General features: G+C 44.6%; 1 protein-coding gene and 1 pseudogene across 2 annotated transcripts in view; one reads left to right on the top strand and one right to left on the bottom strand.

The window, feature by feature from the left end:
* NWD2 (NACHT and WD repeat domain containing 2) overlaps nt 1–26,567 on the bottom strand; it is a 375,307-nt gene that overhangs the window by 322,988 nt on the left and 25,752 nt on the right. The window lies entirely within an intron of this gene.
* On the top strand, nt 2,794–2,912 carry LOC134943608 (5S ribosomal RNA; annotated as a pseudogene).

Raw genomic sequence — 26,567 nt, 5'->3', positions numbered from 1 at the left:
GCCGCCGCTCAGGATGCAAGGCTGAGAGGGTGGTGTTACAAAAGAGAGCACCCTGCGCTTTTTCTCTGTACAGCCCTAGGACTATGGACTGCTGGAGACGTGACCTCCAACCTTACATGCTACTGCACATGTGCGGCATATCCACACATCATCAGATCAGGTCTCCATGCCAGAAGGACATGCCCCTGGGAGTCTCCAGCGATACTCACATACAGACCGTGTTACAGAGGACAGTGACTCCAGAGTACCGCCACTGCTATACTGCTGCATGTATAGAGGCATACTCTGCTGCCACCACTGTATGTACAGAAACTGGTGTGTGCTCCCACCTGTCATACCACCTGCGCTCCCCTATACATTCCTGGCTGGATCTGGTACATTCTTTATATACAGTGTCTGTTATACATACCTGCTGCATTAACTCTGTGCCATCCTGTAAACCTGGTCTGCCTGGTTAATAAATCTAAGACCTGCTTAAGTTACCGTATATACTCGAGTATAAGCCGACTTTTTCAGCACTTTTTTTTGTGCTGAAAAAGCCACCTCGGCTTATACTCGAGTCAGTGACAGGCAGAGGCAGAGCAGTGTGAAGGAGGGACACGAAGCGCACAGCGCGCGGCTCTCCTGTGTCCCTCCTGCATCTCCGGCGGCAGCAGCGGCGGTTCTATTACAGGAAGTACCCGTTCGTGACCTCTGATCACGAACCGGCACTTCCTTTAATAGACCTGCCGCGGCCGCCGAAGATGCAGGAGGGACACAGGAGAGGCGCGTGCTGTGCGCTTCGTGTCCCTCCAGAAGACAGCGCGGGATCGACGGAGGGGTAAGTAACAACACTGTGGGGCATACCTGGCACTTGGGGAGGGAGCATATCTGGCAGCATGAGGGGGTATATGTGGCAGCATGAGGGGACGTATCTGGCAGCATGAGGGGACATATCTGGCAGCATGAGGGGGCATATGTGGCATCATGAGGGGACATATCTGGCAGCATGAGGGGACATATCTGGCAGCATGAGGGGACATATCTGGCAGCATGAGGGGGCATATCTGGCAGCATGAGGGGGCATATCTGGCAGCATGAGGGGGCATATGTGGCATCATGAGGGGACATATCTGGCAGCATGAGGGGACGTATCTGGCAGCATGAGGGGGCGTATCTGGCAGCATGAGGGGGCATATCTGGCAGCATGAGGGGGCATATGTGGCAGCATGAGGGGCATATGTGGCAGCATGAGGGGCATATGTGGCAGCATGAGGGTCATATGTGGCAGCATGAGGGACATATGTGGCAGCATGAGGGCATATCTGGCACATCAGGCACTGTGGGGCATATCTGGCAGTGTGGGGGCATATCTGGCAGTGTGGGGGCATATCTGGCAGTGTGGGGGCATATCTGGCAGTGTGGGGGCATATCTGGCACTGTGGGGGCATATCTGGCAGTATGAGGGCATATCTGGCAGTATGAGGGCATATCTGGCACTGAGGGCTGTGTACGGCTAGAGCTGCATTTCCCACCCTAGGCTTATACTCGAGTCAATAAGTTTTCCCAGGTTTTTGTGGTAGAATTAGGTGCCTCGGCTTATATTCGGGTCGACTTATACTCGAGTATATACGGTATCTACTGTGTGGCTTATCATCACACACATCTGGCACCTATATAAAATATAGGATCTGCCAATAGCTGCCTCTTTAGCTGCCCTGGTTGCTCTTTTTATTTGGCTTGAAGGCAGGGCCATACGGAGGGGCGTGTGAGCAGTGTCATCAGCTGACCCACGGCCCCTCCATCTGACTTCATCGGCAGCCTGTGGTTAGTAGTGCAGTCTAAACAATCTGGCATACACCCTGCAGTGTATACCCCCTGCTGGAGCATCTGGCCAGCCACCAAGCCTCTCCTGCCAGCTGCTGAGAACACTACAATGACATAACAGGTTTGGGACGCCTGGTGAGTACTGCTCTGGCTCTGCTTGCAGGGTGGCTGGAGAGCCGTGTCCTTAGGAATCTCCTGGCACACAACCTCCTGGTCCTTGGTCCCTTTTTCTGACGTCATGACGTTACACGTGCAGGTGAGGGGCTGGCCCCGGGCGTATAGGTACGGTAGCATCTAGTTTCCCTTCGTGGAGAGGACCTTTCCCATGTCACAAACCATTTGGAACAGTAACCTGTGGCGAGCGAAGCGAGACACCAAGCCCGAAGCGTGGCGAGCAAAGTGAGCCCGCAAGAGTCCAATGGTGCATGGATACAACGAAATAACATAGGGTAAGGGGTTTAGGATCTGCACTGGATTAGGGTTACCAGATCATGAGTGAAGTAATACCTTAAGCCAACATAAAGCTATTAAGTTAACCCTTTGGGTCAGAATCCAATTAATGCTTGGTTGGTGGTGCCCCCAGAAATTAGTTCAGAAAAAAACTAGATTTATTGGGGTTTTGCATAGAGGCAAAAGTGTGATGCATAAAGATATGATTTTTCAGCCCTTGACTATTTGTTTTGGCTAACTTTCATTAAAATTACTTGAAATCTTCTGTTTACTCCTTTCTATACCTCCTGAATTCCACACTCTCTCATCCAAATATAGGGTTGTACTCTGCAATGTTGATGCAAACAACAGAGACTTCCCATTGGACAGCAGAAGTGTAATACTCAACTTTTTTCGCACCTTTTTTCTCTCTCACTTTTCCAGTACTCTGTTTTCCTGCATTCTATTGGGACTGTACCCTGTCCCATATATTTTCACCATACACTCTCTCATCCAATACAGGTAATTATAGGTGATCAATAGTGACGCTCATCCATCATCTACAGTTATACCACACTGGATATGTCCGATCTCGTCTAATTTTGGAAGCCAAGCAGTGTTGGGCCTGATCAGTACCAGAAAGGGGGACCTTCTGGGAATATCGGGTACTGTAGAACCATATAGTACAAGCTGAACTATCAATATACCTGGGAAAGCAGAAGTGTACTTTACTTTCTTCAATACCAAAAATTTGGTGCAACACACTCTCTCATTGCTCATTCGATGGTAACAGATGAGCAAAAGCAGAAGTGTTTGGTACCCTTCCTTTCTGAATCTTATTTTTTCTCTTAGACATCAATTCATATAAACCTCACTTTCGATTATATATCAATAGACAAACAAAATAAGTATAGGTACTAATAGCATAAGAACTGCTGGTCTGTGAGAAGAACAGCCCAATTTTTTGTTCTCTTCATATAAAATTCTAATGAATTTCAGAATTTCACGATAAGAGAACAAAATAACAGAGATTTTCGCTCTGATCAATGTCACCTTGACCATTATTTACTCCTAAGCTGTTTTCTTCGTGTTATGATACACATTATGGTGCAATATAGATGGTATTGACTGTATACAGTATATCATTAACTATAGGAAGACACTGGGAGTCACTTATTTAATAACATTTTATTGTGTTCATTTATTTTTTTCATCGCTCTGAAATTTTAAATAGACAGCATTACATAGAGAGATGGGGATGGGGGCACCAGCGACCGACGGTGTCAGAGATATATATTTAAAGATATTTAAAAAGAAGTGGCTGGATACAGTTTTAAGATTAAAAATTAAAATTACATTTATTTATAATAAGAATTGGGATATCAGACAATAAAAATGTAGGGTAAAAATGACATAAAAAGAGAACTGAGAAGGATAAAATAAGAAAAAAAATGCATAAAACATAAAACATAAAAATAAAATATAAAATACCGAGTATCAAGGTCTAATATAATAAAAGAATGGTGCTTATCTTTTAAAAAAATGGAGGGTCAGTTAGAGGTACTCCCAACGCGTTTCGTCCGTTCAGACTTCTTCAAGGGGTTAGGTAGTCTGAACGGACGAAACGCGTTGGGAGTACCTCTAACTGACCCTCCATTTTTTTAAAAGATAAGCACCATTCTTTTATTATATTAGACCTTGATACTCGGTATTTTATATTTTATTTTTATGTTTTATGTTTTATGCATTTTTTTTCTTATTTTATCCTTCTCAGTTCTCTTTTTATGTCATTTTTACCCTACATTTTTATTGTCTGATATCCCAATTCTTATTATAAATAAATGTAATTTTAATTTTTAATCTTAAAACTGTATCCAGCCACTTCTTTTTAAATATCTTTAAATATATATCTCTGACACCGTCGGTCGCTGGTGCCCCCATCCCCATCTCTCTATCCATAAATCTGAGGCAGCTTATCACTGCCTTAATTTACTTGGGGGATAGCAGACACCTTAAATACTTTAAGGAGTGTCCACAAATTGTATACATAGCCTTATTCATTTTCCATTCACATACACCTGTGGCGCCATACTACCACCATTCCACAGACAGCATTACATGTTAAGTTTTATTTTCCATCAAAAATAATCTTTTCATCATATTGTAATCAAAGTGTGCCCCAGAGAGACCAAACAGTATTTTGCCTCTATGCAAACCCCCAATAAATACAACAAAATAACCTCAAACAAACGGAGAATGGATAAAACATTTAGGTGCTGTAAGGGCGGAAGTTATCTACTGCCCTCTCGTTATGTCACTTCCTGGTCCTGATCACGAAGAGAAAATATACACAACCGTATAGGTATACTGATACCATACCGCATGGAGGCATCAGGTTTAATGATACAATGATCAGGATGACTACCAACAGCACTATCTACTCACTTTTCAATGGACCCCCAGTAGCTAATGAATTAGCCTTGCTGTAATATTATATAATATTATGTCCATCTATTCCCTTGAATTAATTAATTTGACATTTTCATTTGCACTACTGCAGGAAGAAGAGATTCCCAATTGACCTTTAAAGCGGAAACCAGCAGATGTTTGTGTTTTATTTATTTATTTCATTTGTATTTGTGTGTGCATTTAATTACATTTTAAAAGGAACATTCAACTTGCATCTATTAATAACACTGTTGAGACAATATGCTGTGACATGACACTGTATTCTGTATGCGTTCTATATGCCACTTCTGAGCTGTGTCACTGTATTCTGTATACATTCTATATGCCACTTCTGAGCTGTGTCACTGTATTCGGTATACGTTCTGTATGCCACTTCTGAGCTGTGTCACTGTATTCTGTATACGTTCTGTATGCCACTTCTGAGCTGTGTCACTGTATTCTGTATGCGTTTTGTATGCCAGTTCTGAGCTGTGTCACTGTATTCTGTATGCGTTCTATATGCCACTTCTGAGCTGTGTCACTGTATTCTGTATGCGTTCTGTATGCCAGTTCTGAGCTGTGTCACTGTATTCTGTATACGTTCTGTATGCCACTTCTGAGCTGTGTCACTGTATTCTGTATGTGTTCTGTATGCCACTTCTGAGCTGTGTCACTGTATTCTGTATGCGTTCTGTATGCCAGTTCTGAGCTGTGTCACTGTATTCTGTATACGTTCTGTATGCCACTTCTGAGCTGTGTCACTGTATTCTATATGCGTTCTGTATGCCACTTCTGAGCTGTGTCACTGTATTCTGTATGCGTTCTGTATGCCAGTTCTGAGCTGTGTCACTGTATTCTGTATACGTTCTGTATGCCACTTCTGAGCTGTGTCACTGTATTCTGTATGTGTTCTGTATGCCACTTCTGAGCTGTGTCACTGTATTCTGTATACGTTCTGTATGCCACTTCTGAGCTGTGTCACTGTATTCTGTATGCGTTCTGTATGCCACTTCAGAGCTGTGTCACTGTATTCTATATGCGTTCTGTATGCCACTTCTGAGCTGTGTCACTGTATTCTGTATGCGTTCTGTATGCCACTTCTGAGCTGTGTCACTGTATTCTGTATGCGTTCTATATGCCACTTCTGAGCTGTGTCACTGTATTCTATATGCGTTCTGTATGCCACTTCTGAGCTGTGTCACTGTATTCTATATGCGTTCTGTATGCCACTTCTGAGCTGTGTCACTGTATTCTGTATGCGTTCTGTATGCCACTTCTGAGCTGTGTCACTGTATTCTGTATGCGTTCTGTATGCCACTTCTGAGCTGTGTCACTGTATTCTGTATGCGTTCTATATGCCACTTCTGAGCTGTGTCACTGTATTCTGTATACGTTCTGTATGCCACTTCTGAGCTGTGTCACTGTATTCTGTATACGTTCTGTATGCCACTTCTGAGCTGTGTCACTGTATTCTGTATGCGTTCTGTATGCCACTTCTGAGCTGTATCACTGTATTCTGTATGCTTTCTGTATGCCACTTCTGAGCTGTGTCACTGTATTCTGTATGCGTTCTGTATGCCACTTCTGAGCTGTGTCACTGTATTCTGTATGTGTTCTGTATGCCAGTTCTGAGCTGTATCACTGTATTCTGTATGCGTTCTGTATGCCACTTCTGAGCTGTGTCACTGTATTCTGTATGCGTTCTGTATGCCACTTCTGAGCTGTGTCACTGTATTCTGTATGCGTTCTGTATGCCACTTCTGAGCTATGTCACTGTATTCTGTATGTGTTCTGTATGCCACTTCTGAGCCGTGTCACTGTATTCTGTATGCCACTTTTGAGCTGTCACTGTATTCTGTATGCGTTCTGTATGCCACTTCTGAGCTGTGTCACTGTATTCTGTATGTGTTCTGTATGCCACTTCTGAGCTGTGTCACTGTATTCTGTATGTGTTCTGTATGCCACTTCTGAGCTGTGTCACTGTATTCTGTATGTGTTCTGTATGCCACTTCTGAGCTGTGTCACTGTATTCTGTATGTGTTCTGTATGCCACTTCTGAGCTGTGTCACTGTATTCTGTATGCGTTCTATATGCCACTTCTGAGCTGTGTCACTGTATTCTGTATGTGTTCTGTATGCCACTTCTGAGCTGTGTCACTGTATTCTGTATGTGTTCTGTATGCCACTTCTGAGCTGTGTCACTGTATTCTGTATGCGTTCTGTATGCCACTTCTGAACTGTGTCACTGTATTCTGTATGCCACTTCTGAGCTGTGTCACTGTATTCTGTATGCGTTCTGTATGCCACTTCTGAACTGTGTCACTGTATTCTGTATGTGTTCTGTATGCCACTTCTGAGCTGTGTCACTGTATTCTGTATGCCACTTCTGAGCTGTGTCACTGTATTCTGTATGCGTTCTGTATGCCACTTCTGAGCTGTGTCACTGTATTCTGTATACATTCTATATGCCACTTCTGAACTGTGTCACTGTATTCTGTATGCGTTCTGTATGCCACTTCTGAGCTATGTCACTGTATTCTGTATGTGTTCTGTATGCCACTTCTGAGCTGTGTCACTGTATTCTGTATGTGTTCTGTATGCCACTTCTGAGCTGTGTCACTGTATTCTGTATGTGTTCTGTATGCCACTTCTGAGCTGTGTCACTGTATTCTGTATGTGTTCTGTATGCCACTTCTGAGCTGTGTCACTGTATTCTGTATGCGTTCTGTATGCCACTTCTGAACTGTGTCACTGTATTCTGTATGCCACTTCTGAGCTGTGTCACTGTATTCTGTATGCGTTCTGTATGCCACTTCTGAACTGTGTCACTGTATTCTGTATGTGTTCTGTATGCCACTTCTGAGCTGTGTCACTGTATTCTGTATGCCACTTCTGAGCTGTGTCACTGTATTCTGTATGCGTTCTGTATGCCACTTCTGAGCTGTGTCACTGTATTCTGTATACATTCTATATGCCACTTCTGAACTGTGTCACTGTATTCTGTATGCGTTCTGTATGCCACTTCTGAGCTATGTCACTGTATTCTGTATGTGTTCTGTATGCCACTTCTGAGCTGTGTCACTGTATTCTGTATGTGTTCTGTATGCCACTTCTGAGCTGTGTCACTGTATTCTGTATGTGTTCTGTATGCCACTTCTGAGCTGTGTCACTGTATTCTGTATGTGTTCTGTATGCCACTTCTGAGCTGTGTCACTGTATTCTGTATGTGTTCTGTATGCCACTTCTGAGCTGTGTCACTGTATTCTGTATGTGTTCTGTATGCCACTTCTGAGCTATGTCACTGTATTCTGTATGTGTTCTGTATGCCACTTCTGAGCTGTGTCACTGTATTCTGTATGTGTTCTGTATGCCACTTATGAGCTGTGTCACTGTATTCTGTATGTGTTCTGTATGCCACTTCTGAGCTGTGTCACTGTATTCTGTATGTGTTCTGTATGCCACTTCTGAGCTGTGTCACTGTATTCTGTATGTGTTCTGTATGCCACTTCTGAGCTGTGTCACTGTATTCTGTATGTGTTCTGTATGCCACTTCTGAGCTGTGTCACTGTATTCTGCATACGTTCTGTATGCCACTTCTGAGCTGTGTCACTGTATTCTATATGCGTTCTGTATGCCACTTCTGAGCTGTGTCACTGTATTCTGTATGCGTTCTGTTTGCCACTTCTGAGCTGTGTCACTGTATTCTGTATGCGTTCTGTATGCCACTTCTGAGCTGTGTGTTTCTTATGCCTGACATGATGCAACTGCTGCTGTGTTTCCGTTGGATGTAAGCTAACTTGAGATACATTCGACTCAGCGTATGCATGCAATAAGCTTTTTGATAATGTGTGTCATCTATCTACATTCTAGTGATGTGCACCGGAAATTTTTCGGGTTTTGTGTTTTGGTTTTGGATTCGGTTCCGCGGCCGTGTTTTGAATTCGGACGCGTTTTAGCAAAACCTCCCTGAAAATTTTTTGTCGGATTCGGGTGTGTTTTGGATTCAGGTGTTTTTTTTACAAAAAACCCTCAAAAACAGCTTAAATCATAGAATTTGGGGGTCATTTTGATCCCATAGTATTATTAACGTCAATAACCATAATTTACACTCATTTCCAGTCTATTCTGAACACCTCACAATATTATTTTTAGTCCTAAAATTTGCACCAAGGTCGCTGGATGACTAAGCTAAGCAACCCAAGTGGCCGACACAAACACCTGGCCCATCTAGGAGTGGCACTGCAGTGTCAGACAGGATGGCAGATTAAAAAAATTGTCCCAAACAGCACATGATGCAAAGAAAAAAAGAGTCGCAATGAGGTAGCTGTGTGACTAAGCTAAGCGACCCAAATGGCCGACACAAACACCTGGCCCATCTAGGAGTGGCACTGCAGTGTCAGACAGGATGGCAGATTAAAAAAATTGTCCCCAAACAGCACATAATGCAAAGAAAAAAAGAGGCGCAATGAGGTAGCTGTGTGACTAAGCTAAGCGACCCAAATTGCCGACACAAACACCTGGCCAATCTAGGAGTGGCACTGCAGTGTCAGACAGGATGGCAGATTAAAAAAAATTGTCCCCAAACAGCACATGATGCAAAGAAAAAAAGAGGCGCAATGAGGTAGCTGTGTGACTAAGCTAAGCGACCCAAGTGGCCGACACAAACACCTGGCCCATCTAGGAGTGGCACTGCAGTGTCAGACAGGAAGGCAGATTAAAAAAATTATCCACAAACAGCACATGATGCAAAGAAAAAAAGAGGCACAATGAGGTAGCTGTGTGACTAAGCTAAGCGACCCAAGTGGCCGACACAAACACCTGGCCCATCTAGGAGTGGCACTGCAGTGTCAGACAGGATGGCACTTCAAAAAAATAGTCCCCAAACAGCACATGATGCAAAGAAAAAAAGAGGCGCAATGAGGTAGCGGTGTGACTAAGCTAAGCGACCCAAGTGGCCGACACAAACACCTGGCCCATCTAGGAGAGGCACTGCAGTGTCAGACAGGATGGCACTTCAAAAAAAAATAGTCCTCAAACAGCACATGATGCAAAGAAAAAAAGAGGCGCAATGAGGTAGCTGTGTGACTAAGCTAAGCGACCCAAATGGCCGACACAAACACCTGGCCCATCTAGGAGTGGCACTGCAGTGTCAGACAGGATGGCAGATTAAAAAAATTGTCCCCAAACAGCACATGATGCAAAGAAAAAAAGAGGCGCAATGAGGTAGCTGTGTGACTAAGCTAAGCGACCCAAGTGGCCGACACAAACACCTGGCCCATCTAGGAGTGGCACTGCAGTGTCAGACAGGATGGCACTTCAAAAAAATAGTCCCCAAACAGCACATGATGCAAAGAAAAAAAGAGGTGCAATGAGGTAGCTGTGTGACTAAGCTAAGCGACCCAAATGGCCGACACAAACACCTGGCCCATCTAGGAGTGGCACTGCAGTGTCAGACAGGATGGCAGATTTAAAAAAAATTGTCCCCAAACAGCACATGATGCAAAGAAAAAAAGAGGCGCAATGAGGTAGCTGTGTGACTAAGCTAAGCGACCCAAGTGGCCGACACAAACACCTGGCCCATCTAGGAGTGGCACTGCAGTGTCAGACAGGATGGCACTTTAAAAAAATTGTCCACAAACAGCACATGATGCAAAGAAAAAAAGAGGCGCAATGAGGTAGCCGTGTGACTAAGCTAAGCGACCAAAGTGGCCGACACAAACACCTGGCCCATCTAGGAGTGGCACTGCAGTGTCAGACAGGATGGCACTTCAAAAAAATAGTTCCCAAACAGCACATGATGCAAAGAAAAAAAGAGGCGCAATGAGGTAGCTGTGTGACTAAGCTAAGCGACCCAAGTGGCCGACACAAACACCTGGCCCATCTAGGAGTGGCACTGCAGTGTCAGACAGGATGGCACTTCAAAAAAATAGTCCCCAAACAGCACATGATGCAAAGAAAAAAAGAGGCGCAATGAGGTAGCTGTGTGACTAAACTAAGCGACCCAAGTGGCCGACACAAACACCTGGCCCATCTAGGAGTGGCACTGCAGTGTCAGACAGGATGGCACTTCAAAAAAATAGTCCCCAAACAGCACATGATGCAAAGAAAAAAAGAGGCGCAATGAGGTCGCTGTGTGACTAAGCTAAGCGACCCAAGTGGCTGACACAAACACCTGGCCCATCTAGGAGTGGCACTAAAGTGTCAGACAGGATGGCACTTCAAAAAATAGTCCCCAAACAGCACATGATGCAAAGAAAAATGAAAGAAAAAAGAGGTGCAAGATGGAATTGTCCTTGGGCCCTCCCACCCACCCTTATGTTGTATAAACAGGACATGCACACTTTAACAGACATGCACACTTTAACAAACCCATCATTTCAGCGACAGGGTCTGCCACACAACTGTGACTGAAATGACTGGTTGGTTTGGGCCCCCACCAAAAAAGAAGCAATCAATCTCTCCTTGCACAAATTGGCTATACAGAGGCAAGATGTCCACCTCCTCATCGTCCGATTCCTCACCCCTTTCACTGTGTACATCCCCCTCCTCACAGATTATTAATTCGTCCCCACTGGAATCCACCATCTCAGGTCCCTGTGTACTTTCTGGAGGCAATTGCTGGTGAATGTCTCCACGGAGGAACTGATTATAATTCATTTTGATGAACATCATCTTCTCCACATTTTCTGGAAGTAACCTCGTACGCCGATTGCTGACAAGGTGAGCGGCTGCACTAAACACTCTTTCGGAGTACACACTGGAGGGGGGGCAACTTAGGTAAAATAAAGCCAGTTTGTGCAAGGGCCTCCAAATTGCCTCTTTTTCCTGCCAGTATACGTACGGACTGTCTGACGTGCCTACTTGGATGCGGTCACTCATATAATCCTCCACCATTCTTTCAGTGGTGACAGAATCATATGCAGTGACAGTAGACGACATGTCAGTAATCTTTGGCAGGTCCTTCAGTCCGGACCAGATGTCAGCACTCGCTCCAGACTGCCCTGCATCACCGCCAGCGGGTGGGCTCGGAATTCTTAGCCTTTTCCTCGCAGCCCCAGTTGCGGGAGAATGTGAAGGAGGAGCTGTTGACGGGTCACATTCCGCTTGACTTGACAGTTTTCTCACCAGCAGGTCTTTGAACCTCTGCAGACTTGTGTCTGCCGGAAAGAGAGATACAACGTAGGTTTTAAATCTAGGATCGAGCATGGTGGCCAAAATGTAGTGCTCTGATTTCAACAGATTGACCACCCGTGAATCCTGGTTAAGCGAATTAAGGGCTCCATCCACAAGTCCCACATGCCTAGCGGAATCGCTCTGTTTTAGCTCCTCCTTCAATCTCTCCAGCTTCTTCTGCAAAAGCCTGATGAGCAGTGGCGGAAGTCTGGGAGGCAATGGAGTCGGATGCCGCCGGGCTCCAGCAGTGACGGGGGCACCTTCTCCATTGCCTCTGATAGTGTAGCTGTCCGGCTGCGGCTCCCGTCTCCCGCATGACCCGCCAGCTCCCGCCCCCTGACAAGTGCGCCTGGCCGGCTCCCGCATAATGATATCACGTCTGGCCGCCTTCCGCCCGCCCTCCCCCTCACTCCGATGGCGCCCAGATCCGGCTTCAGCCTGATGACAGGACGGCTGGCCGGTTCCCGCCTCACAGCACAGCTGGCCGGCTTCGGCTACTTCCCCTCAGCGCCGCTGCCCGACTCCTACATGCTGACACCTACCAATGGTGAGCACTAAGCTGTAACTGAATGATGGAGGAAAGTATGAGGGTTGGGACAGTGTGTACGTCAATGTGGCTCTGTGTGTGTGTGTGTGTATTTGTATAGGTGCGAGTATGTAGCTATGTATGTATTTGTATAGGTGTGATTATGTAGCTATGTGGCCGTGTGTGTGTATATGTGGCTATTTGTGTATAAGTGGTATAGTGTGTGTGTATATGTATATATATGACTGTGTGTATATGTGGTTGGGTGTGTATTTGTATATATATATATATATGAGTGTGTGTATTTGTGGCTGTGTGTGTGTATACCATAACTGTGCCAAGGGGGGGATGGGGGGCAATATAATTTTTTTTGCCTCCGGGCGTCTGATATTAACTTACGCCCCTGCTGATGAGGGGAATGACCTGACTCAGGCTGGCAGTGTCTGAACGGACTTCACGTGTGGCAAGTTCAAAGGGTTGCAGAACCTTGCAGAACTTTGAAATCATTCTCCACTGCGCTTGAGTCAGGTGCATTCCCCCTCCTTTGCCTATATCGTAGGTAGCTGTATAGGCTTGAATGGCCTTTTGCTGCTCCTCCATCCTCTGAAGCATATAGAGGGTTGAATTCCACCTCGTTACCACCTCTTGCTTCAGATGATGGCAGGGCAGGTTCAGGAGTGTTTGCTGGTGCTCCAGTCTTCGGCACGCGGTGGCTGAATGCCGAAAGTGGCCCGCAATTCTTCGGGCCACCGACAGCATCTCTTGCACGCCCCTGTCGTTTTTTAAATAATTCTGCACCACCAAATTCAATGTATGTGCAAAACATGGGACGTGCTGGAATTTGCCCAGATGTAATGTACGCACAATATTGGTGGCGTTGTCCGATGTCACAAATCCCCAGGAGAGTCCAATTGGGGTAAGCATTCTGCGATGATGTTCCTCAGTTTCCGTAAGAGGTTGTCAGCTGTGTGCCTTTTATGGAAAGCGGTGATACAAAGTGTAGCCTGCCTAGGAACGAGTTGGCGTTTGCGAGATGCTGCTACTGGTGCCGCCGCTGCTGTTCTTGCTGCGGGAGGCAATACATCTACCCAGTGGGCTGTCACAGTCATATAGTCCTGAGTCTGCCCTGCTCCACTTGTCCACATGTCCGTGGTTAAGTGGACATTGGGTACAGCTGCATTTTTTAGGACACTGGTGACTCTTTTTCTGACGTCTGTGTGTACATTTTCGATATCGCCTGCCTAGAGAAATGGAACCTAGATGGTATTTGGTACCGGGGACACAGTACCTCAATCAATTCTCTAGTTCCCTGTGAATTAACGGTGGATACCGGAAACACGTTTCTCACCACCCAGGCTGCCAAGGCCTGAGTTATCCGCTTTGCAGCAGGATGACTGCTGTGATATTTCATCTTCCTCGCAAAGGACTGTTGGACAGTCAATTGCTTACTGGAAGTAGTACAAGTGGTCTTCCGACTTCCCCTCTGGGATGACGATCGACTCCCAGCAGCTACAACAGCAGTGCCAGCAGCAGTAGGCGTTACACTCAAGGATGCATCGGAGGAATCCCAGGCAGGAGAGGACTCGTCAGACTTGACAGTGACATGGCCTGCAGGACTATTGGCTTTGCTGTCTAAGGAGGAAATTGACACTGAGGGAGTTGGTGGTGTGGTTTGCAGGAGCTTGGTTACAAGAGGAAGGAATTTAGTTGGCAGTAGACTGCTTCCGCTGTCGCCCAAAGTTTTTGAACTTGTCAATGACTTCTGATGAATGCGCTCCAGGTGACGTATAAGGGAGGATGTTCCTAGGTGGTTAACGTCCTTACCCCTACTTATTACAGCTTGACAAAGGCAACACACGGCTTGACACCAGTTGTCCGCATTTCTGTTGAAATAATTCTACACCGAAGAGGTGATTTTTTTTTGTATTTTGATTAGGCATGTCAATGGCCATATTCGTCCCACGGACAACAGGTGTCTCCCCGGGTGCCTGACTTAAACAAACCACCTCACCATCAGAATCCTCCATGTCAATTTCCTCCCCAGCGCCAGCAACACCCATTTCCTCATCCTGGTGTACTTCAACATTGATACTTCAATTTGACTATCAGGAACTGGACTGCGGGTGCTCCTTCCAGCACTTGCAGGGGGCGTGCAAATGGTGGAAGGAACCACCTCTTTCCGTCCAGTGTTGGGAAGGTCAGGCATCGCAACCGACACAAATGGACTCTCCTTGGGGATTTGTGATTTAGAAGAACACACAGTTCTTTGCTGTGCTTTTGCCATCTTAACTCTTTTAAGTTTTTTAGCAGGAGGATGAGTGCTTCCATCCTCATGTGAAGCTGAACCACTAACCATGAACATAGGACGGGCCCTCAGCCGTTCCTTGCCACTCCGTGTCGTAAATGGCACATTGGCAAGTTTACGCTTCTCCTCAGACGATTTTGATTTAGATTTTTGGGTCATTTTACTGAGCTTTATTTTTTTGGATTTTACATGCTCTCTACTATGATATTGGGCATCGGCCTTTGCAGACGACGTTGATGGCATTTCATCGTCTCGGCCATGACTAGTGGCAGCAGCTTCAGCACAAGGTGGAAGTGGATCTTGATCTTTCCCTATTTTACCCTCCACATTTTTGTTCTCCATTTTTTAATGTGTGGAATTATATGCCAGTAATATATCAATAGCAATGGCCTACTACTATATATACTGCGCACAACTGAAATGCACCACGGGTATGGATGGATAGTATACTTGACGACACAGAGGTAGGTAGAGCAGTGGCCTACTGTACCGTACTGCTATATATTATATACTGGTGGTCAGCAAACTGTGCAAAAACTGGAATGCACCACAGGTATGGATGGATAGTATACTTGACGACACAGAGGTGGGTAGAGCAGTGGCCTACTGTACCGTACTGCTATATATTATATACTGGTGGTCAGCAAACTGTGCAAAACTGAAATGCACCACAGGTATGGATGGATAGTATACTTGACGACACAGAGGTAGGTAGAGCAGTGGCCTACTGTACCGTACTGCTATATATTATATACTGGTGGTCAGCAAACTGTGCAAAACTGAAATGCACCACAGGTATGGATGGATAGTATACTTGACGACACAGAGGTAGGTAGAGCAGTGGCCTACTGTACCGTACTGCTATATATTATATACTGGTGGTCAGCAAACTGTGCAAAACTGAAATGCACCACAGGTATGGATGGATAGTATACTTGACGACACAGAGGTAGGTAGAGCAGTGGCCTACTGTACCGTACTGCTATATATTATATACTGGTGGTCAGCAAACTGTGCAAAACTGAAATGCACCACAGGTATGGATGGATAGTATAATTGACGACACAGAGGTAGGTAGAGCAGTGGCCTACTGTACCGTACTGCTATATATTATATACTGGTGGTCAGCAAACTGTGCAAAACTGAAATGCACCACAGGTATGGATGGATAGTATACTTGACGACACAGAGGTAGGTAGAGCAGTGGCCTACTGTAATGTACTGCTATATATTATATACTGGTGGTCAGCAAACTGTGCAAAACTGAAATGCACCACAGGTATGGATAGATAGTATACTTGACGACACAGAGGTAGGTAGAGCAGTGGCCTTCTGTACCGTACTGCTATATATTATATACTGGTGGTCAGCAAACTGTGCAAAACTGAAATGCACCACAGGTATGGATGGATAGTATACTTGACAACACAGAGGTAGGTAGAGCAGTGGCCTACTGTACCGTACTGCTATATATTATATACTGGTGGTCAGCAAACTGCAAAACTGAAATGCACCACAGGTATGGATGGATAGTATACTTGACGACACAGAGGTAGGTAGAGCAGTGGCCTTCTGTACCGTACTGCTATATATTATATACTGGTGGTCAGCAAACTGCGCAAAACTGAAATGCACCACAGGTATGGATGGATAGTTTACTTGACGATACAGAGGTAGGTAGAGCAGTGGCCTACTGTACCGTACTGCTATATATTATATACTGGTGGTCAGCAAAACTCTGCACTGTCCTCCTACTATATAATACTGCTGGTCCCCAGTCCCCACAATAAAGCAATTAGCACACTGAGCACAGATATTTGCAGCACACTGAGCACAGATATGGAGCGTTTTTTAGGCAGAGAACGTAGATATTTGCACTTGCAGCACACTGAGCACAGATATTTGCAGCACACTGAGCACAGATATTTGCAGCCCACTGAACATAGAAACTGAGAGGACGCCAGCCACGTCCTCTCACGATCATCTCCAATGCACGAGTGAAAAATGGCGGCGACGTGCGGCTCCTTATATAGAATATGAATCTCGCGAGAATCCGACCGCGGGATGATGACGTTCGGGCGCGCTCGGGTTAACCAAGCAAGGCGGGAGGATCCGAGTTGCTCGGACCCGTGCAAAACAAGGTGAAGTTCGGGCGGGTTCGTATACCGAGGATCCGAACCCGCTCATCTCTACTACATTCTACACATGTATGGTCCCATTGCCACAGAAGCACTAGGTAAGCCCCATCTAAGACTTGGTCCCACCCATTATGGCACACTGCGGCCCATAACAATACAGTGACAAATGGGCAAAACTGTGTGTTAGCGTAACACTTTGTATTACATTCCTCAGAGTGAATATTAATCCCCCCCCCCTGCCCCCCACAGCTAACGACCCTAAAAATGGACACCCTCCATCTCTTCATATAATTACAATATTACAACTACACGGAGCACACTAGTGCAAATTGAAGCACACAGTGCTTGTGCAATACACAACAGATACTTTGGGGGAAATTCAATTGCAGACGAAGGGTGCGAATTGCCGATGCTAACTTGCAACAGTGTTTAAATGCCACCATCTCGCACCCTTCGCCCAGCTAGCCGAATGCCAGATTCACACTAAAGTGCTTGCTACCCTATGGGGCAGTGAGCACTTTTGTGCAAGATCAGGCTGCTGTACAGCGTGATTATTGTCGCGCTGATTTGGCTGGTCGAATGGATTTGCCAGCAACTGAATCCCCCCTTTGTGCTTTATAAATGTCCTCCAGTGAGTATTTAGAAACACAAAAACATTTACATACAGTATGTGATGTAGGGGAAAAAAACACCCCGCTCCAATATGCCCAAATTTTGCCCTGATCCACCCAAACACTGCCTCTATCTGTACACAAGTACTCACTTTTGGACAAAACTATGTCCCACTTGAAGTAAAAAGATCATCGATTCTCACTGACATTCAGGTTAAACTAATGACAGATCATTTTCATATCACCAACAATATTTTTTCCCCCCAAGAGCCCCTACTGCAGGGCTGGCCAAACCGGTCCTCGAGATCTACCAACAGTTCACATTTTCCAGACCACCTATCTGGTGCACAGGTGTAGTCATTACTAATTAAGATGTGCTGCATTCATTCCTAACTGACCCATGTGGGCTTAGGGCCTAATTCAGCATGGATCGCAAAAGCAAAATCTTTCTCTAATGGGCAAAACCATGTGCACTGCAGGTGGGGCAGATGTAACATGTGCAGAGAGAGTTTGATTTGGGTGGGGTGTGTTCAAACAGAAATCTAAATTGCAGTGTAAAAATAAAGCAGCCAGTATTTACCCTGCACAGAAACTAAATAACCCACCCAAATCTATTAACCCTTTCACATTGCACAAATAACCCGGTATCGACGCGGCATATTGCGGTGTCGACATGGGTCAGTGTGTGATGTGAAAGCACTTTGCCCGAATTAGCGGGTCGTCTGACCCGGTAATTCCCGGTTTGAATACCAGGTCAGGCGCAGTGTGAATGGGAGCCACGTCGATGCGACACAGATCCCATTCGCAGCATAGGGAGAGGCGGCGCAGGAGATGAGCTCATCTCCCAGCGCCGCCTCCACCCCCGACCCTGCTGCTGCTGCTGTGCCCCCCACTCCTATGGCAACCGACCTGGTATATTGCCGGGTCGGAAAGCCAGCAAAGCAGAGCAAATGCCGGATCCCGCCCGGTAAGGACACGTTTCTCTTCCGGGTGGGATCCGGCATTTGCGATCTGAAAGCGGTATAACTCTAAATCAAAGCAGTGCACATGGTTTTGCTCATTAGAGAAAGATTTTGCTTTTGCGATCCATGCTGAATTAGGCCCTTAGTTCTTAGCCTGACATGTCTTGTTTTTCCAATCAAAAATGAACAGAGGTAGGAATCAATAATGCTTTTTCTGATGAACCATTGAACAACAGTCATTACGTGTCAACTAGTTACCAGCCTGTCGAAATAAAACAACAACGTAACAGTAATGTTAATGCACTCCCGAATGGAGCAATTGCTGCATGGGCGTCATCTAGTGGCTGCCAGCGTGCAACCCACTTGAATTCCTCTCATAGAGGTGAGGAGCAGTGTTAGTCTTTTATTATATAGGATGATCTTTTTACTATTGGGATCAATGATTCCTATGTTTATAATCCTTTAAACTGTGTTCCATACAGAACAGTCACATAACTAAACGCCATTGTATACTGTATATGAAGCCTCACTGTTACTGGATGAGGTTGTTTAGACTTAAAACGCATACTTCACAATTGTCCGCATTTTTTTAGGGCAAACCTGATTCATGGTCGCAAAATGGGTGGAGCTATAGCAAAAAGAGGGTGTTTCTGGATGGACAGGATTGCGGTCTGGGCAGAGCAGGTGAAGTCTCGTTTAATCTGATCATTGGTGGGGCTTATTTCATCCTTATTTCGCAATTGTAAGTGGTGGGAGGTACGGTGTTCAGCAGGGGTTCTCATCCTCAAACCTCAAGTTTCACAGGTCATGATTTGAGGATTTGTGTCTGTGGAAGCAGGTGGGATAATTACTAACGGGTTGCGGTCAAGATGCCACCAGCCGGAATCCTGGCGGTCGAAATACCGACGCCGGAAGCCCGACCGCGACAATCCCGACACCCATAGAGGGAGAATATAATAGTGTGCCGAGCGTAGCGAGGCACCGTGCCCTCAGCGTGGCGAGCGAAGTGAGCCCGCAAGGGGCTGCGTTCCGCTCGCCACCCCTGTCGGGATTGTGTGGTCGGGATTCCGGCGTCGGTATTTCGACCGCCGGGATTCCGGCCGGCGGCATTTAGTACTGATCCCTTACTGACCCAACAAAAGTAACTCACCTGTGCATTATTACAGAAAGCCATAAAACATAACCTGTTGGTGGTACTTGAGGAATGGAACCTCTGATTTAGAGAATGAATGGTGGATAGAATATTTGGCTTGTAGCTGGCAAAAAATCCCAACAACTACAATTGTAGTCTGTAATAAAACAGATAAGAAAAAGGAATTGTTTGTGCCTCTGTAGGATCTACATGCATGGTCATTCTTTATTCATACTAATTATTAAAATATAATGGGCTGGATGTAATGACGTCCGAATTCGGTGGCCGTGCGGGATGCTGGTTAAACTCAGACATTTTTTTTTAAAGGGGCAATCATTTACAAGGCTGAACCATGCCTTGTAAATAATTGCTCCTTTAAAAAAAATGCCCCAGTTCAACTTTACACAAAAATAAAACATTTTGTTTAAAAAAAACCAACAACAAATGCCTCAGTTCAGCTGGCATCCCGCACGGCTGCTGAACTCAGACTTCAGTACATCCTGCCCAATATGAGAGACTCCCAGAGTTGATCTGATAGGTACTCTGCTATTGGCTCTGGATCCACTTTAGTATTGTCTTTAAGCATAAGTGGAAAGTAATAAGTAATACAGACCCTGTATCGTGCTGTACTGAGGCTGCGTCAGCAGGGCTATGCATTGAGTATGCGGGGAGTGGACTGGAGAGAGTAGGTACATAAGCAATGACACTGACATAATGATTCGTACTACCCACGCTCCTGTTCACCTGAAACCTGTCTTACGGATACAGCCTTACAGATACATGTTCATCTACTAAATTCACCTACCATGATGAAAAACCATAAGAGAATAATAATTTCCTTTACAAGAAAACACAAGGGTGGACACAAGCAGTTCAATAGAGAAGTAACATTTAAATGAACGACATTCAGTATATACTGTATATACTGTATGCAGCTGCCCTTTGTACTGCAGCATACACAAGGTTGGGAAAATGTCAAGGAATTGACAGGTTAACATCATCTGCAACATACTGTAACAACTAAACAAGACAAAGACACAAAGCTGGATGTTTAAATGACTAATCCTTCTTACTGTACATGCTATTTACTGTCTGACGTGTTCATTCATCGGCTTACATATTTCAGTATGGAAAAGCAGATTGCAATGGCGTCTGCTTGTGGTTTAGCAATCTAATTTATTTATTGAAAAAGAATATTATATTTTCTTTAAAAAAAAGTTTTTATTTATGTTTCAGTAAAAGGGTGGACACTGTAACAAAATGGGCATTTACAGTGCAGTAACCATACAGCCACAACTTTAGCCTAAGTAGAAAAGGAACAACTGTCTGTGCCGAAGGCCCATGGACGAAATTAAGTGGCGGAGCCTCATGACTAGGGGGTGTGACCTTGCAGGAAGTGCCACAAACACAAGCCAAACCCAACAAACACATTTTCATCACTGTGGGGGCATCCCCAGCGCAATATAAGGGAACTGACAGTCCCAGCAGGAAGAGAAATTCAGAACATTGGGTAGAATTCGGTGGAGATCCGCGCTTATATATCTTTTAAGAACACAAGTGTTACCAGTGGTCAGGGTTGGACTGGCCCACAGGGGTACAGGGGAAACCACCGGTGGGCCCTACTACCTGGAGGCTCACCCCCTCCTCTAGGTATCAGATTCCAGACTGTACAGTTACTAATCTAGTGCATTATCATGCATGAACTACAGTATTTACTGTATATATTTATCTAGTGGACGAACACTTGAAAAATTGTTAGGCAAACCAATGTGGCGTCTGGGCACACCCCCTCTAGAGACTTGCCACACCCCTAAACATGGGCCCCTACCACTGTATGCCCCCGGTGGGCCCTACATGCCCAGTCCGACACTGCCAGTGGTGAGTGACAGGCTGCTGGAATTGGCACATTTGGAACACGTAACTTGAAGAGTAATACCCCTTTTACACTGCCAAATAATTCAGGTTATTGACCCTCAGTGTAAAAGGGTCCCTGAGGAAAAACCCAGGTGGAGTGACCCGGCAATCCATCCTGGGTAGCTAGCAGCATTGGACCCATGTAACAGGGCACTGTAAGTGGATGACCCAGGTCATATGATCCGGGTCTCATTTACACTGTATGGAGAGCCGTCTCTCTGGCGCTTGGAGATGACATGGAGAAGCCCTGGCAAGCTGCTGTGACCTGGCTTGAGATCCGTGTTCAGTGAGCCGAGTAGGGCCTGGGATTGCAGTGTAGAAGGGGTATAGAGGGATTCTATTTGGGTTATTGGGAAAACTGAAAACATATTTAAAGTTTTCAATAAGAAAATTTGTGTTTTAGCTGCCAATAGTTATTTTCCCTCAGACTTTCTGCATAATTAATAGAAGTGCTCGAATTCTACTACCCCAGCCTTTTTATACCTTCACATTAAATCTTCTACATCTGCTCCTTCTGTATAGTAGGCAAACTGCAATATATTACTTTTGATTTTAAATCCCAAGAGATGCAAATGGAAGATCTTTTATTAATTGTATATACAATGCCAGGCTGCATTAAATGTTTCCATCGCAGTGCAAATCTTGTTTCCTTATACTGTCATATTAGCCATAATGAAGTGAAACAGGTTAGCCCTCTAGGGATTCAGTATGGGATCCAGGTGGTCAGGAGGCCGACGCTGGAATCTCGACAGGCGGAATTCTGGCAGCGAGTCAACTCACGGGCTCGCTGCGCTCACCATGCTTCGGGCCTGGTGGCGCGCTCGTCACACTATCCTAATACCGGGCTCCTGCTGGGATTCTGGTCATCGGCATTTATACGCCTGTCGGGATTCCGGTGTCGAGATCCTGGACACCCGGGAACCCGACGGGTGGTACATTGACCGCATCCCTCCTCTAGTATAAAACTGCAGCGACATTTGCTTTATTGTGATACCACAAGTGCTGCATTAGGGTGGTCACCTACTAGCAGTCAGCCTGCAATGCATGTACTTGCATCTAACATTAAAACCTATTTTCTCACCCTTTTTTATAGTAGGTTTTGAGTCTTTCTGTCCTTCACCTGTGATAGTGTAGGAGCTTCCGCAGTTTAGTATATATATATATATATATTGATTCACGTTTTTCGCATTTATTAAGATATTTACTGTTAATCACAAAATGAGTTGATATGTCCTTAAGAAAAATGTGCAGAGCTGGTCAGAATGTTGTATTTGCTGAATAATCTTGTTTTAAGGCATGACTTGTACAAGACAAATGCAACATTAAATGTATTGGAAATGTATCTAGGACGGACAAAGCAACACCAGATATATCCAAGGCTAATTGAGAAGAATAAAGAAAGAAATCTTTTGAGTTTATGTCCGAAAGACTGATAAACGAAACAATAACCATTTTCAAGGCTGTCCTAGTTGCCACTTCTAACATTGTATAACAATCGATGTATTTTCAAGACATACATGGTGTATTCTGATTGGCTAAATATATTGGCAAGCATAAACCCTTTGTGTTCAAGCTATAAATAATAAAGCCATGACGGCCCCCAAACAGATCAACTATGAACTGCTTAGGTTACACAATGATCCGGTGTCACTTATTCATTCACTGATCTCCAACCGGTTGCTAAGGGAAACAGCATTCTGACTGATGACTGAAGAGAGTTCATAATCAGACCTATTGTTAACATACCCTATCATTTTGGGGATCTCGTCCAGGGATATTCCAGCATCTCCTCCACTGGCAATAAATCCTCTGATCTTTCAGGAACCGCTGATAACAAACAAAACCGGTAAGTGAGATTTACTGTGTAGATTTCTACCTGCTCACTTGAACTCAGCGCTTCTTGTGTAAATCAAGGGGAAGTCCAGTCGAGAAGGTCAGAGAATATCTTAAAGAGCCCAGCGTCAGTCAGAAGAAATTTTTTTAAGGTACCATACATGTATGTTATATTGTTGAATTGTGTTATATTGTTGTATTATGTTATATTGTTGAATTGTGGGTAAATAATTTCAGATAATTTGTCACAAGTGACAGGGGGAATTAATCAAGTATGCAGAAAACTTTTAAATTGTGCAAATACTGATGTGTGTTTGTTGAGAAAATAGAGCCGTTTTATAAAAGTGGCGCATGGCCAAGATATGTTCTAATGCTGATAACCAGTTTGAATTGATAAATAACCAAAGAGGTGTATGCAAATCTTGTACCTGTGTTGTTGTGTTAAGAAAATATAAAGGGTCTGTAGCACCAAGATTGCTGGCAATTACAGGCACTGAAGTCTCATTTGGTTATGTGGAAAATGATGATGAATTTTATTGTACAAAAGGTTGTCATTTTAAAAAGAGAATTGTTGGAACATTAAGAATGATTGATTTAACATCATAACCTATTGGCCTAGGAACCACATAATTCCAGGTCTAAGACCCATGTGCCGTGCAGTCTCAAACAGCTGCCGTGCACGCAGATAACAGATATAGGATTTACTGTCATCTTTGTTTTTGTATCCTTGCACTGTTATATGTACTCTGTCAATATGCTTTTGAAAAGGTGGGGGGGAGTCGGGTTGTCTGCTGAATAATGAAACTAGATTCTCCTACACACACTGATAGGTATTTCTCACATCCAAGCATTCCCGGTGTTAGCTGTTACTTTCTGAAGAGAAACAAGCATTAAACTACAACAGGGATACTGATACAAGCAGGAGTCCATATAGGCAGGGGGATAGACCCTTGGAGTAACTTAACAATAATATTAGGGACGCATCTCAGTGATCCAGAAGAAATAATCTATTATGCAGGTCTCACTTGGGGAGCAGTACTAACAAATTCTCCACCAACACAGGGAGGAAGGGGCAACACTACAACCCCAGTCATTTGTCCACAGACGGATTGAAGAAGCTCTTTTGGAGATTCTTTAACAGGAGATTTTAATTCCCTCATAAGGAGTTATTAAAATACCACATCAGGATGGGTTCAAACCCGTGGATATTGTTAATAACAAGGAGGGAAGCAAAGCTTTAAAAGGAGATTTTAAGTCCCTCATAAGGAGTTACTAAAATACCACTTCAGGAGGGGTTCCGCGCACGTTCACCCAGGCATGGGAGCGCGGTCTGTAAAGATGTCAGGGCCCGACAAACCCGTGGATATTGTTAGTAACAGGGAGGGGAGGAAAGCTTTGAAAGGAATAAGTAAAATTTTTAAAAGAGCAGGTTTTCCGTCAGAAGGGACACCAGACTTAGAGAAATGGAAAAAATTTGCCTCCTGTAACAAGAGTTGGATAATTAAGCATAATAGTAGAGATCAAGCATCCATCTGGATCACTGTAGCAAAAGAATTAGGAGCAGAGAATAGAAGAAGAGATGAGGAAAATGATTTCCCCATTGTACCAGAGTACTCAATAGCACCACAACCAGCGTTAAACTCACTGCCTGTAATTGCAGCAACAGCACCTGCACACTATACCCCACCCCTATACCCAGACATGCATGCACACCAAGGTACCCCTAGTATGAACAGAATGCAATTACCTACAAGCTCACTAAAAGTGAAATTAAAAAGATACGAGCAAGGTTAAAAGAGTGACGAATAATCAGCCCTATCTTAGAAGGATCTGTGGTTGAAAATCCGAATGATTTACCTGAGCTATATGTACAGAGTATGCCCCAGTGTCCTAATACTTCATCACAAGAAACCCCAACAAGGTTAAAGCAAAGAAATTTTCTACCTAATGCTTCCCTCATGTTTAAACGAGTGGTAGACACCTGCAATCAAGCTGAGTCCAGTAAACAATTGTCCACAATCAGGAACTATAGGCGAAAGGGTGCAAATCAGGTGAAGAGGAGAAGCAAGGGGTCAAGACACAGCCTCTACAGCTTTTCATGCCCAGGTGCATAATGTACAGAATAAACTGACATATTTTCCAGAAAGATTGTGTCCGGTATGTCAGTTTTGCGTTCCAGAAGGATATGAACATTGCCCAAATTGTGGAAACTGGATTTCACACCATGAACCACCATGCCAAGATATCTATGCGACTAGAAATACTGAAAGACGGTCATCATTGCCTGTTTCTCTGTATCCAGCACAAGTACAGGGAATACGCAACCCAGATAATGCAGCCAGGACGAACGAACCATACATCGTACAGAGCCAACACCACAAACCATGGTATGGCAATGACCTCGCAAATATAGTTGCAGAGTCCCCAGATCCTAGATAAAACCCAATAGCAGTTTATGCCTATATGGAAAGAATTCAAACCATATGGACACCGGCATGGGTCGACTACCACCAGTTGTGTGAAGCTATACTAGGACCAGCTCAGTAAGCACCATGTTAAAAGCAGATGCAGTAGATGATTGCCCAGCCATAACGGACGTTCCGACAGAGAAAAATAGAACAACGTTTGAAAGTGGAAAGATGTACATGACAAGACTTAAGAGATGGTGTCATGCACAGACACTCAGGGCACCAGCAGCCCCAGATTTGAAACAGGAAAAGACTGAGTCCATCAGAACTTACTATGATAAAGTCACTATACGACACACAAGATGATAGAATATGAAAGTGTGCAACTCCTGTGTCGGCAACAGTGTACTCAGTCACCACTGGCAGTTCGATAAAAGTGACTTTACCCACAGGAGACCCAAGGGTTTCAAGAGCTGTTTTTATGCACAACCAGATTCCTCTACGTTTACTTACAGATCAAGCCATTGCAACGACTGGATTGGGAGGTTAAGCCCTACCCTTGCAAGAAAGCAAAGATGTAACCTGAAATACAAGCTGCTATACAAGACTATCTCTCACAGGAAAAGTAAGACAAAGAGGAACAACAACTCCCAGCATAAACATCATTATGTTAAACACCAGCCTGGGTGGACTTGGACTAAGAAAATGACATGCCAGCAGCAGTGAGAAAGAATATGCAAGTGAAGAAAGGACAAAGTATGAAGAATAATGAATGAATCATAAAGAGAGGTGATTGGAAAAAGAAAAGTTGAGAAACAATATGAAGGTTGCATGAAAGTTTGGAGACTAAAGGAAGTCTGCTTTAAGAAGGACAAAGAAAGAC

The sequence above is a fragment of the Pseudophryne corroboree genome, chromosome 1, assembly GCF_028390025.1.
Source record: "Pseudophryne corroboree isolate aPseCor3 chromosome 1, aPseCor3.hap2, whole genome shotgun sequence".
NCBI classification, from domain to species: Eukaryota; Metazoa; Chordata; class Amphibia; order Anura; family Myobatrachidae; genus Pseudophryne; species Pseudophryne corroboree.
The sequence above is the reverse complement of the archived record's forward strand: the minus strand, read 5'-3'. Positions and strand labels throughout refer to the sequence as shown.